Raw genomic sequence first — 12,788 nt, forward strand, 5'->3', positions numbered from 1 at the left:
TAGGTACTCGCCTACAGAGTTTCTCTAAGGCTGCATTGTGCTTCACCCAAATAGCAGCCACTGAGCTTTGGGTAAAGAATGAAAGATGCAAACTCCGCCTGCCCCAACAGCAGCTTCCCCATACCCAGAGCATGATGAGCTCAGGGGTGAGGGCCCAAGGACAGAATTGTCCTATCTCTTAGGAATCCTTAAACATAATTTGTTTGGGGATCCAGCTGTTACTTATCTCTTTAAGCCCTTCCTTGGCCAGGGGATGGTGTATTCCAGTTTGAAGTCATGAAGTGGAGGTTTTAGGGGACCACAATGTGCAGAAGAAAGAGAGGAGGCAATTAATTAGCTAAGTAAAGAGGGAACTAGAGTCTAGCTTGGGGATAAAATGAACCCACAGAGCCTGAGAGCAGAGAGGGAACCCAGCAAGCAGGTGACTGAGGTTCCTTTTTCTCCCTGGAAATGAACTTGGAAGAGCAGTGGAGGAGGAGCGAGAGGAAAGGATTGACACTTTCCATGTCTCTTCCAGAAATATATGAAGAGGTGATCTGGTGGGTAGATTCTGCTTCACGAGAAGCAAGCTCAGAGGTGAACCAAATCCTCAGTGCAGTCTGGGGATTGCACCTAAAGGATGTGGCATTCTTTAATCTCTCACTGAGAGATTGAACTGAGAGAATAAATGAGATAATATATTTCTTTCTTGTCTTCAATTTTACCTTCTGTCTTAGTTAAGGTTACTATAGCTGTGATGAAACACCATGTCCAAAAGCAACTTGGGGGAGGAAAGGGTTTATTTGGCTTACACTTCTACATTGTAGTCCATCACCGAAGGAAGTCAGGACAGGAACTCGAAACAGGGCAGGATCCTGGAGGCAGGAGCTGATGCAGAAGCCATGGAGGGAGGGGTGCTGCTTACTGGCTTGCTCCTCATGGCTTGCTCAGCCTGCTTTCTTATAGAACCCAGGACCACCAGCCCAGGGATGGCACCACCCCCAATGGACTGGGCCCTCTCCCATCAATCACAATTTTAAAAATGCCCACAGCCAGATCTTATGGAGGCATTTTTTCAACTGAGGTTCCCTTCTTTCCAATAACTCCAGCTTATGTCAAGTTGACATGAAACTAGCCAGCACACCTTTCCTTCCTCTCAAGTCTTAGTTTTCCAACATTTCCTCCTTCCCACCATGCATGTTTTCAACAATAAATTAAAGCGGCAACTTGGACAGATGTACTAATCTGTGACTAAATATTTGACAAGAGGGCAGAAAGGATCTATAGTTTGATCTTCAAACACCGGAAATGAGATGACTTCAGCTGCCAGCTTTCAAATCAACGAGACTGCAAGGGCAAAAGAAAATTGCCACGCACTTGATGGCCCTCTTGTGAGTTAAGCTGTTATCAACGAGCAAGAACTCATGAAAACATCTGTGGGAAATAGCAGATGAAAACTGATTGGAGCCAGAAGCATTTTAAGCAGGTCAGCCGGACCATGTCTGAGTGAGGCAGATAATAAAAGCATTCAATTGCATATATTTATGTGTAGTAGAACTCACACACAACACATGCATATATTTAATAATAACTCAGTTATCTCTGTGCATTTGTGTGTGTGTGTGTGTGTGCGTGTGTGCCGTTACATGCCTGTGTAGGCCAGAAGACAATCTAGGATGTTAGTTCTCACCTTCCACCTCGTCTACAACCTGTCTCTCTTTGATTGTTGTTGCTGTTTACTGTTCTGTATGCCAAGATGGGGGCTCCTTAGGACGCCCCCAGCTCTGCTTCTCATCTCCTCGAAGGAGCATTGGGATTAATGATGCACTGACTACCATGCCTGGCTTTTCTATTTGGGTTCTGGAGATTCAAACTCAGATCCTCATGATTTCAGGGTATGCTCTTTACCTACTGAGTTATCTCCCCAGCACCCTAAGAACTCATTTTACTTTGGGAAATACTTTGAGAGGTTGCCTATCAGGTTGGACACCATACTGCACTGCACTTTAGAAACACCATAAGTTCTGTTTTGTTTTCTGTTTTCTAATTTCCAGGAGCTCACAAGCTAGGAGTATGCCAGACATAAGCTACCAGCTCCATGATTTAGCACACCCAAGAAGGGGTTTAGTCTCAGTATGGACCAGGTGACACCTTTTCGGCAATTGACGAGGAAGAGGGCACCTGACGCTGGTGCTGAGGATGAGAAGCCCTCCCAGAAGTCCTATTCAACTCTGGGATCTCAGCACACCCCAGTGAGTGAGAATGCCATTCTGGAAAAAAACAAACAAAAAACAACAACAACAAAAAAAAAAACAACCCCAGGATGTCCAGGTTAGAGCACAGGGCTGGGCTGAAAGGACTGGAACCAGCTGGGTAAGAAAAAACAGTGAGACCATTTGGAGACATGGCCATTTGCCATTTCAGTGGAGTGCTGAGGGTAGCAGGGTTGTGCCAGGTGCTGGGTACAGAGACGGAGAAGACACAGGTGGCCTCTTCATGGCTCCTGAGATGGGAGGTTGCGGGGGGGTGGGGGGGTGGCAGATAAGCCTGGGATCCCTGAACAAGCAGATAGCACTGCATAATTGTGGAAGGATCTTTAGTGGCATCCTAATGGCACCGTTCTAGACAACGGTGCCTGTTTCCTTGAACACCTCCTAAGGGCTACACAGAACAACTTAACTGCTGCTCCTTACTCCGTTCTGCATGGTAAGTGTTTTCCCTATTTATAGACAGGAAAAGACGCTCCGGGTGCCGGAGACTGTGCAGTTTGTAATACACGAGGCCTGGATCTGTACAGGCATTGATCTCTGCGGCTTGGGAACTATAAAAGCCGAGGAAAAGCTAAATCCAAGAATGTCTTCACCCCAACCCTGGCTGAAAATACTATCTAGAAATGCCTTGGGACTACTCTAGTCTCTGATGCTGAGGGACAGTTCTGTGGGGTCTGCAGGTGATGTATGCCTATCTGCTCTTCCAAGAGACCAGAGCTTAATGCCTTGCTGGGCAATTCTAGAGCCCAGGCATGCTCTACCCTACCCGCCCCCCCCCCCCGACCTCCCTCAAAGCAAAGATTTCCAATTACTGCTCTGCAGAAAATGTCAAAAGCATTATTCAACAACTCATGATCCCGAGGTTTGTAATTTTTCGTATGTTTTTACCCTTATCTGCCAGCACTTGAAAAAGACCAGCTTTTTCCTCTCAAGAGAGCTTAATTTGCAGAGCTGTGCAGTCTCCCTATTATGCGCTTATCGTCCTCTCCCTGTGGTAGGCAGAATGACAAGAACGACAAAAAAAGAGAACCAAAAATATTTGAAGGCTTCCTGAAAATCTATGGGAGAAAGTATCCTAAAATCCGAGGCTCCCGTTCCCCCAGTGACCTGGAACAAGGCGAAGGGCGGCTGGTGTTAGCTCTGGAGGTCCCCTCAGCAGGAGCCCCTGACTAGCGCTCTCAAGGTCCAGATCCTCCATCCCGGGGGCCCATGGAATTTCCTCTAGCGGCTTAATTGAAGGATTAACAGCTTGGAAGGTTCTAAAAGCGCAAAGAGGTTCCCTCTCTTGGTATGAGGAATGCTCATACCAATGCCATATTAAGTTTTGGTATCGTAAGGACCAGAGGCCAGGGCAGCTTGGGATGGATGGTTGGTTGGCTCTTCTGCGGTCTCCCTTGGCCTCCCCACCCATTCTCCGATAAGGCAATTGACATTTTTCTCGGCGCTACGTGAAGTGCTATGCAAAAGCAAGTTCAAGTCTCCTAGCTCTCTTTCTTCCACCTAGATGGCGCCCCAAACCCTGCTTGCATGGCAATTCTGAGCCGCAGTCTCCCTGGATCGGTTCCTCCCAGGATCCCCGGGAAGCGGGCGCACCAGGACTGCTGGTTCCCCGGGAGAGCCGCCCTGCCCGCCCAGGGGCTCGCTCGTGGGGGGGGGGGGGGGGGGGGGAATCCCCGCCCACCTTGTCATTCCTGCAGGGGAATCCCCGCCCCCTGGGCCTGTCACTCCGGGAAGGTAGTTCCCGCCCCTCGAATCCAGCAGTGGGAAGGAATCCCCGCCCATCCTGGAGGCTCGGAGCATCCCCTGCGCCGCGCAGCGAGGAGCTCACTCCCAGTGCCAGTGCGTGCTGGCGGCGGGCGGCGGGCAGCGGGACGCGGCGAGGCGGCTGCTGCGGGCGCCCTCCAAGCGCCGGGCCGATCGGAAGACGCTCGGGATCGCGCCTCCCGCCGCAACCGGCGAACCCCTGCGGCGAGGCAGCTCCGGGCAGGCGCGGCGGCGGCGGCGGCAGCGGCGGCGGCACCGGTGTGGCAGGGGCGGCGGTAGCTGCGCGGGCACCGCCGGGCGGCGCCTGGGTCTGGACGCGCCAGGAGCGGCTCGAGCCTCCGCCGATCCACGAGCAGGTGAAGCGACCGGGGCGCTGCGACTGCGGCCGCGACCGGGTGGGGTGGTGGGGAGGCTTCGGGTGGGCTCGCGGGGGAGCGGAGCTAGGTAACCCCAAGACGGTGTGCGCCGGAGAAAGTTCAGTGACAATCGGGTGCGGGAATCCTAGTCCCAGCGCAGGGGTGAGTGAGGGCACCCAAGTGGGTCCCCCACGTTAGGTGGCGCAAACTCCTCTTCCATCTGGCGGGAGGTAAGCGGGGCACAGTGAAGGAGGAGAGGGTTGGGCCGAGAGGGACTGAGGCAGCGGGATTACCAGAGGCGCACTGCTTGGGACGCCTAAAACGGGCCAAGAGCCCTTACCCCAGTGTTGGCTGGTCTCTATACCTTAAATCAATTACTGTCTTAAAGGCCATCCTTCCGCGCCTCATCTCTTGCTAACCCCCGGCCCACTAAGTGGTGCGAGAAAGAGAAGGCATAAAAAGCAGGGACATCTTTGAGGTGTTAATGGCATCTGCCAGAGAGAGGAGGGGTGTTCCAGTAGGGAAAGTATTTCCCCCTGAAGTCTCTCCCCCGCGGTGAAACACACGAGTGAATTGGGTGGTGGGGGAAGGATCCAGGACCGCGGACAGAAGTTTGCCAGCAGCCCTCAGCAGCCCTGCTCTGTGCATAGTTCTTGATAAGGAACACTGGAGTCACACCAGGTCTGGCATGTGCTGGTGGCAGACACTGGAAAGACGGACACCCAGGCATCGGGGCATCCCAGAGGTTGGGCATTGTCGGAGGCCTGAGCTGGGTCTTGCCCCTTCCTTGTGTTTTGCTTGACAAGTCATGATGAAGCTCCCGGATAGGTAAGTGGTTGCCGAGTGGCCAAAGAAAGTGAGCTTCTCAAGGAGACACACCCCTGGATCTTCAGGGCACCCCCTGGGGAGGGGGTGCACTGCCACACTCCTCTCTGCTCCTGGCTTGGGCGTTAGGTCCTCACTATTTCTACTGGGTCAGCCTTTTCTGGCCTATGACTTCTGGGTGGGAGCCAGGTAGGTACAGGCTGGCAGGTGCGGTGTGGGAGGGCCTCTTGTGAAGGCGGAATAAAATATCTCAGAGCACACCCCTGGCTGTGGGTGGTTGTTCTGGCTACGTGAATTTCATCTTCCATTAGGATGGGCCAGGAATTGCTGCTACTATAAAAGCCACACCATGGTGTGAGCTTGTGTGGTGTGTTACGGGGGTAGGAGGAGTGGTGGGGTGGTAGGTGTTGGGAGAAGAATCAGAGCCACGTGAAGTGTATAAATGCACCCCCTTGACATAGTTAATAAGCGCCTGGAAAAATATTGAGTCACACTTTCAATCTATCATTGAAATTGATTTTGGATGCACTCATGGCAGTTTACTATTTAAGGAAACGTAGGATAATTCCTCTATTCATTTCAATCATTTTGGTGCACCTGTGGTTTGCTGAGCCTAGCGCTTCCAGGGGACATGTGGAGGGGAGAGAGGCTCTGTCCCTGCTGGGAATCATTTCAGTGTAGCAGGAGAGACATCTCTCCACAGTGATGGACAGTGATGACGCAAGCTAGTGCCCTTCTGGTCTACAGTGAGTTCCCTATGTTTAGTGGGTGACGGGTTGGAGGGATAATTAAATGAATAATTCAAGTGTGTTCCAAATGAAACATCTTGGGGGAGTGGAGGAGAAAAAGGCCCCTTTTCACGGTGGAGCTCTGAAAGCTTTAGGAAGGACCCCCTAGGCGAGGAGGTGTGTGCCGAAAGGTCAAGCCCATCTTCAGATTCATCCATGGCAGAAGAGGCTGAGCTCTGACCCACAGGATTCTAATTTTCCGGACAGTTGGGAAATGTTTGGGATTTCTGAGCAGGGTTTATTGTGATCAGGTATGTGCTTTGGGGCAATCTCTTGCAGAAAGACTTGAGATGGGGAGAGAGGAGAGGCGGCAAGTCTGTTGGAAAGATTCTCGCAGTGCGATGGTGGGGGAGGCGGTGAGGTCCTGAGCTGGTGGATGGAAGCTTGTGAGGAAGAGAAGAGTCATCAGCTGTGGGGTTGAAGAGTGGGCACAGGTGGGATCTAGCAAGCAGAAACAGAAGCCACCTGCAGGCTCTAAGCGCACGTAGGTGAGCTCAATTAGGGAGTTTGGGTTTTTACCAGTCGACAAAGCAGCAATCTTCTAGACTTTGTGTACATGTATATGTGTGTGTAGGCGTGTGTGGGTGAGTGTCTGTGAGTGTGTGACATGGTTTGTGTGTGGAAGTAAGAAGGCAGTTTTGTGGAGACCATTCTCTCCTTTCAACGTGGGTCCCGGGGCCTGAACTCAGGTGGAAGCACCTTTACCAACTGAACCACCCGGTCAGCCCCCAGCCTTCTTCTTCTCACTGTTTGTTGTAAAACTTGTCAAGGCTTTGGGGACCTATGAGGCAAATAGTTCAAAACATAACTGTCTTCCTAGATGTCCCTCTTGCCACATTACCCAGCACACACGCCACACACACACACACACACACACACACACACACACACACACACACACACACGCAAGCACACACACACGCATGCACACCAGACAGACACACATATGAGTCAAGGAAAAGTCTTCCTCAACTGCTATTGTCTCTGCCTTGCAAAACCATTTTCCCTGGTGGTGGATTCTGGAATATCCTTTCCTCTCTGGCGGTCCTGACAAAGCTCTTCTTCATCAAGATCCAGTTCCTGGGCCTCCTCCGTGACTGTGCCACCATTCTTCCGGGAGACCTCAGGGTGCAGTCTTCATTACCCACCCTCTGCAGAGCCTGAGGATCTGCTCATCAGGCCGTCCTGTTTCTCTAGGACAGCGGTTCTCAACCTGTGGGTTGCAACCCCCACAGGGGTTGGATATCAGATATCCTGCGTCAGACATTTGCATTACAATTCATAAGAGTAGCAAAATTGCAGTTATGAAGTAGCAATGAAATAACTTTATAGTTGGGGGTCACCGCAACATGACGGAATATATTAAAAGCTCCTGGCATTAGGAAGGTTGAGAACCCCTGCTCTAGGACCTTACTATATACTTATGCACACATGAGACCTGGAAGAGTGGCCTCAGGCTAGACAAAGAGTCAAGGGGGAACTGCCCCAGGCTGATTGCACTCTGGGGTCTCTAAAACCCCGAGAGGGAGCTCCTGGTGGGTTGGCAAGGGAACAAGACTATAGACACTCCCTTGACCTAGATCACATATGAACACGAATCATACTTTGGTGGAGGAAGCTTCCTCATCTAAAGGTAGCTCCAGGCCTGGGTACATCAACCACAAAGGGAAAAACTATCCCAAAGAGGAGGAGTCCACCAAAGGTCACAGCCAAACCCAAGAAGAGGCTGAACCTCTGGGAAACTTCCTTCTGTCTTCAGGAATGTCCCCAGAGTGCCAAGTAGGAGGCTGAGCACAGCATGTGCTTGACATAGAAAGAGCTAGGTAGGACCTAAGGGGGTGGAGGGGGAGGAGAGAGGCAGTGAAGCTGATGCCCAGAGGGATGAAAAGCAATGGCCACTGACAGAGACTGAGAACAGGCCCACCAAGTGCCAGCCGCACTGTGGAGTGTTCGGAGAAGGCAGTGGGACTTGAACGGAGGTGTGTTCAGGAGCGAGTCCCAGTTTCCCCTCCCCAAGCCTCAGAAAAGTGGGAGAGAATGAAGAAGCCAAAACCGGGGTGTTTGAGAGGGACGAGGTTGAAGACGATCAAGAACAGGTATAGGGAAAGAAAAAGGCTGCCATCCGCCTTCCTGTGAGAAGGAAGGCAGAGGTGGGGAGAGCCCTGGAGAGAGGAGGCTACAGGGCCACAGCCCCACAGCCAGGGGGATCATGGACTCAAGTCTTCTTGGTAATCCAGGAGCCATCTGCTGAGAGCTGGTATGACATCTACTTGGGTTAGGGGTTTGGAAGGAAGAGGCTGCTGTGCCTCTGCTAGTCCCGGGAGGTGAACCCAGTTCTTTCTGAGATAGGTAAGGGGGAGAAGGATTCCTGAATTGGAGGAGACTTGGCTGGAATTTAGGCAATGCAGAGAACTTCTTGATGGCCAGGTCATTGGAATTTCAGAGTAGCTACTTCACAGCTGTTTTTCAGAGGTATACAGAGGTGCTGAGGTGAGCAAGTGCCCAGGTGACTGCCTCGGGTATGCAGTGGGCCCTTTGGAACAGCTTGATGAGAAGAGAATACATCTCTCACCAAAGTCCTTCCCATTCCCACTGAATGGAGTTGGGGGAATGTGAGAGAATGCATGGCCAGGCAGGCTCTCCTTCAGTGTTGGAGGAAGAGCTTTGGGCTGTTCTGCTCTGCCTGTGCTGGTCTCACCTCAAGGAATCCTTTAGGTTTTATCTGTTGGCTTACAGCAGTGGCTCCACCTTCTGATGTCCCTCTTAAGCAAAGGTCCAGTGTCTGGGCTCATCAGGACGATCTGCCCCATCCCCTGTGATCTGGAGAGGGACCATACATCATTGTTTCCAGTTCCTGTCTTTGAGAAAGCTGAGGTCCAGGAAAGGAAGAGCAGTGACTCCATCCCCCAGATTGAACTAGAATTGCAACATAACCTTACTTTATCAGAGAACTCTTGTCAAGTTCAAAGTGATTGAGCCTGATGAGGTGGGTGAAGAAGTAAGCATCGTACCACCTCAGTTTTATTAATGAGCCTTTGTTTGCACACAGAAAGGTGAAATAAATAGTCTTAGTTATTAGTGAAGGGGAGAAATAGGGCACTTAACTTTCTTTACTAAATACTGAATAGATGTATGCTGACCTAAATTAACTTGGGTAGAAATGTGAAGAGTGCTTCCTAAGGAAATAGAAGTCTAGAATTTTTTCTCTGATTCTTCAAACTCCATGAGGATCGTTCATGCCTGGGTCATGTGGTCCTTTGGGCTTATGCATTGGTTGCATGTAAAAAGATAGATGTGACCTTTAAAACATGAAAATCCTTCGTATTGGCAAAATGGGGGGTGTGGAGTTTGATCTGGGTAGATAGACATTTGAAGCCGGGCAGGTCATGTGATTCAGTCTGACTGTGAACTAAAGGGTTCTATATACTGTTGACAAATTTGAGAGGACACCATGTGTGTCATAGCCTGACCCTACTCAGTGGTTGCAGAGGCCCCTTGTGCTGTGACAAGTTCAAGGAACTAGCTTGCTAAGGTGCAGGTGTGCGGACAAGATACATTTGTCTACTCAGTCTCTGTCTCGCTGGGAAGAGACCAACCTGGGGGCCATAGCTCTCAGAGATGTTAGATGGCACCCTCTCCACCTGACTCGGCCCCTGTCACATCTGGTACTGGATGTCCCATGCTTTTACTACCTACTTGAATACAGTATGAGTAAGTGACTGGTTAGAAACTTACAAAGAATAATAATAGTAATAATAATAATAATGATAATAAAACCTTAAGACTCTTAACTCTTTCTGTCACAGTCTAGTGAAACAAGACAGCAGTGAACATCTGGCCCATGAAATCTTCCTTGGGTTATTTATTTTTAGGTGATTTTCTTTTCCTGTTACTCAAAGGTACTCTTAAAATGTGGAGGTTTGGGGAAGCAGGGATGGGGAGCCACCATGTGTAATGTGGATTTATTTTGCACATAGGATCATTTTAAGTTTTGGATACAAAGAAAGTGGAAAGATTTCTCAGAAGCAGCTAGACATGACTAGGTCCCTCCAGAAGGACAAAAAAGAATCGGAAACTCGGCAAATCCTTGAGCAGGATAATCTACTCCCTTGCCCTCAGGTTGAAGTAAATTGAGGCCTTCCTAGATAGCATCTGTACTGGCTTAACAGCTTTCTGGGCAGAGGCCTCTGTGGCCTGTTTGTCCTTTGCAGAATGATGCCTCAGACAGGGTCCTCTGAGGTGTTTTGCAGGAGTGGAAATGGATGTGAGCAGATTCGTTCCTGGGCTCATTCTTATCAGCACTCGGGCACCTCTAGTACTTGACTTTGTAAGAACTAGTTTTGCTCTGTTACCTCAACCGAACTATCCAAACTACAACACGCGGCCCCTGTTGTTCTGACCTCAGAAGAGTGACCATCCTGTTTTGCTAAAAATAAGGATGGTATTCAGATCATGCCAAAGGGGAGTCCTACTGTGAGTGGGGGCATAGTCTGTACTGTGTAAATCCAAAGTCAGTTCCTGGCTGGCACCTGCCCACTAAGGCAGTGGGAGTTGAGCAGGGAGGAGGGTGGGCAATAGGGCAATTTTGGATGCTGGTCTTCTCAGTAGGGGAAGGAAGTCAGGGAGCTGGGCTTCTTCGCAGGGGTGGTTTCTGGGCACAAGGAGGAAGCTGGTGGGAGGGGACAGGGAGCCTGGGAGCTTTGACTTCCTGGGTGTCTTGCCTGGCTACAGTTCCCCAGGAGATGTAGGAATTCCTCAGCAGGAAGACAGAATAAATGGCGACTCTCAACTCTTCACCAAAGGCCAGCCTGGCTCATCCAGTTTAAATATGCTGGGTTATTACTGTAATTCTGATATTCTATACCGTGCCCTTCCTGGACACGGTTACAAGTGCCTTTTGAGTTAACTGTAATGTCTTGGACTGACATAAAACACGTTTGAACACCCAATGATGTTTGAACACCTTGAAGAGTTCCAGTGATGTGGCCACCAGAAGTGTCTTCACAGCCTGACCCCTCTGTATAGTGAGCGGTAGGTGGCTCATCGTATGACGACGGTTTGCACATGGATGAACACAGGCAATCTTAAACTCTTCCCAAGTGTTCCTGCCTTGTTCTTTCTGCACCCAAGAAGCTGAAAATGGAGCCAAGGTTAATGAAACAAGATGGCAATAAACTCTGTGTGTGTGTTGGCCAGTAGACACTTACAAAATGTCTGATTTCAGCTACATTTCAGTCCATTCCCGACACCCTGTCCCCAGCCCCCTTTGGCACAGTGTATTTTATAGAGATTTGAGTAAAACTAGATTGTGCTGTATGGGTCTCCTGGTAAGGAAATTAACTTCCAAGGCTAAAGCAGCCATGCAGATATTATTACAAATCACCCAGCATACCAAATGGGCGTGGCTTCCTCCCACAGTTGCCCCGACCCACTCTCCACTCCTTCGCTGCCCTGGTCATTGTCGTTCCCAGTATCATTAGGCTAAAAGAAGAGACAGCTGTGCCCAGAAAAATGTGCTCTGAGTGTCCTCATCAGCATGGGTTCTCATGAGAGCAGGCCGTGAGACGGCGTGAAGAGAGGAACGTACCGGAAAGGATTGCATTCACCCTCTCTCTGGACCTGGTGCTGATCTTGGAAACCCTGAGCAGATGTATTGCTTGATTGATTGCTTGATTGGTGACTGCCGTGGGGGCAGCAGTCAGCCAGCCATGTTGGGCACCAGGGAGATACGCCTGGTACCTGAAACACTCGTCTGCCGTCTGGTCCCTCACCTGCCCAGTTTCCTGGGCACTATCATTACCTTAAGCATGACATATCTTAAGATGAGCTGTCATTCCCCCTGCTCTTCTGGATCCGGCACAATGCTGAGTGCATGGTAAAAATTAAGATGCTTCTAGCGTTCACTATTTGGCAAGCACTATTCTAGACTTTCAACTCATTCAATTCATAATAATCCAGTGAGGTGTATCCTTTTGTTGCTCTTAGGGCTGCCAAAACAAATTAACACAAGTGTGGTGGCTTAAAACAACAGAGATGCATTCTCTCGTGGTTCTGGAAGTCAGAAGTCTGAGATCGAGCTCCTTGGCAGGGCTGTGTTCCCTCCAAAGGCTTCAGGGGGGGAAAAAATGCCTCACCTTTTCCAGCTTCTGGTAACTGTTGACATTCCTTAAGACTGTGTCACCCATTCTCTGCCACTGTCCTCACATGACAACCTCCGTGTGTGTGTGTGTGTGTGTGTGTGTGTGTGTGTGTGTGTGTGTGTCCCCTCTCATGATTGCATGATTCCACTTTGGGTCTTTTCTAAGGACATTGGAGATTAAATTTGGCGACAACCAGATTGTCTTAGGATTCTTTAGAGAAACAGAACTGATAGAATGAAAATATATTAAAAGGGTATTTATACAACACCACAGCCTAGTAGTCCAGCAATGGAGTCTTCACGTTGAAGAGGTTGAGAACTAGTGAGAACCAGTGGCTACTCAGCCTGTAAAGCGGGCTTCCTCAGCAGTCCCAACCTGGTGTGGACAGTCTGGAGGATTCTTGGAGAGCCACTGGCCTTTAGTCCATGTTGGAAACTTGAAAGGGCTGGATCAGATATCAGCAAAGGAATCTTAGCACGGACTTCTCTATGAGTCTCACACTCATGCTCAATGCCTGCATCTCCATATGGGTGAGTTTCAGATATTACAAATCAAACCCAAGAGGGTATTTCTTCTTCCAGGGAGTTCTCTCCTCCTTCTATAGTGATGCAACCATCTGCCAACAGCTCAGTCTCCGGAGTCTAGAAGCTACTCTTGACCTTCTTG

At 49.9% G+C, this 12,788-nt stretch overlaps 1 protein-coding gene across 4 annotated transcripts in view; it reads left to right on the plus strand.

The window, feature by feature from the left end:
• The first annotated feature begins 4,044 nt into the window (after positions 1-4,044).
• Pdzd2 (PDZ domain containing 2) overlaps positions 4,045-12,788 on the plus strand; it is a 375,253-nt gene continuing 366,509 nt past the window's right edge. For 3 of the 4 annotated variants that reach the window (XM_052743092.1, XM_052743095.1, XM_052743097.1), the window contains exon 1: positions 4,046-4,369. The gene's annotated coding sequence lies outside the window, so the exon portion shown is untranslated. Of the gene's footprint in view, positions 4,370-12,788 lie in introns of all 4 variants that reach the window. The other variant, XM_052743096.1, reaches the window with a different exon arrangement.

Source organism: Peromyscus californicus, unplaced genomic scaffold, assembly GCF_007827085.1.
Source record: "Peromyscus californicus insignis strain IS unplaced genomic scaffold, ASM782708v3 Scaffold_18__1_contigs__length_77618521, whole genome shotgun sequence".
NCBI classification, from domain to species: Eukaryota; Metazoa; Chordata; class Mammalia; order Rodentia; family Cricetidae; genus Peromyscus; species Peromyscus californicus.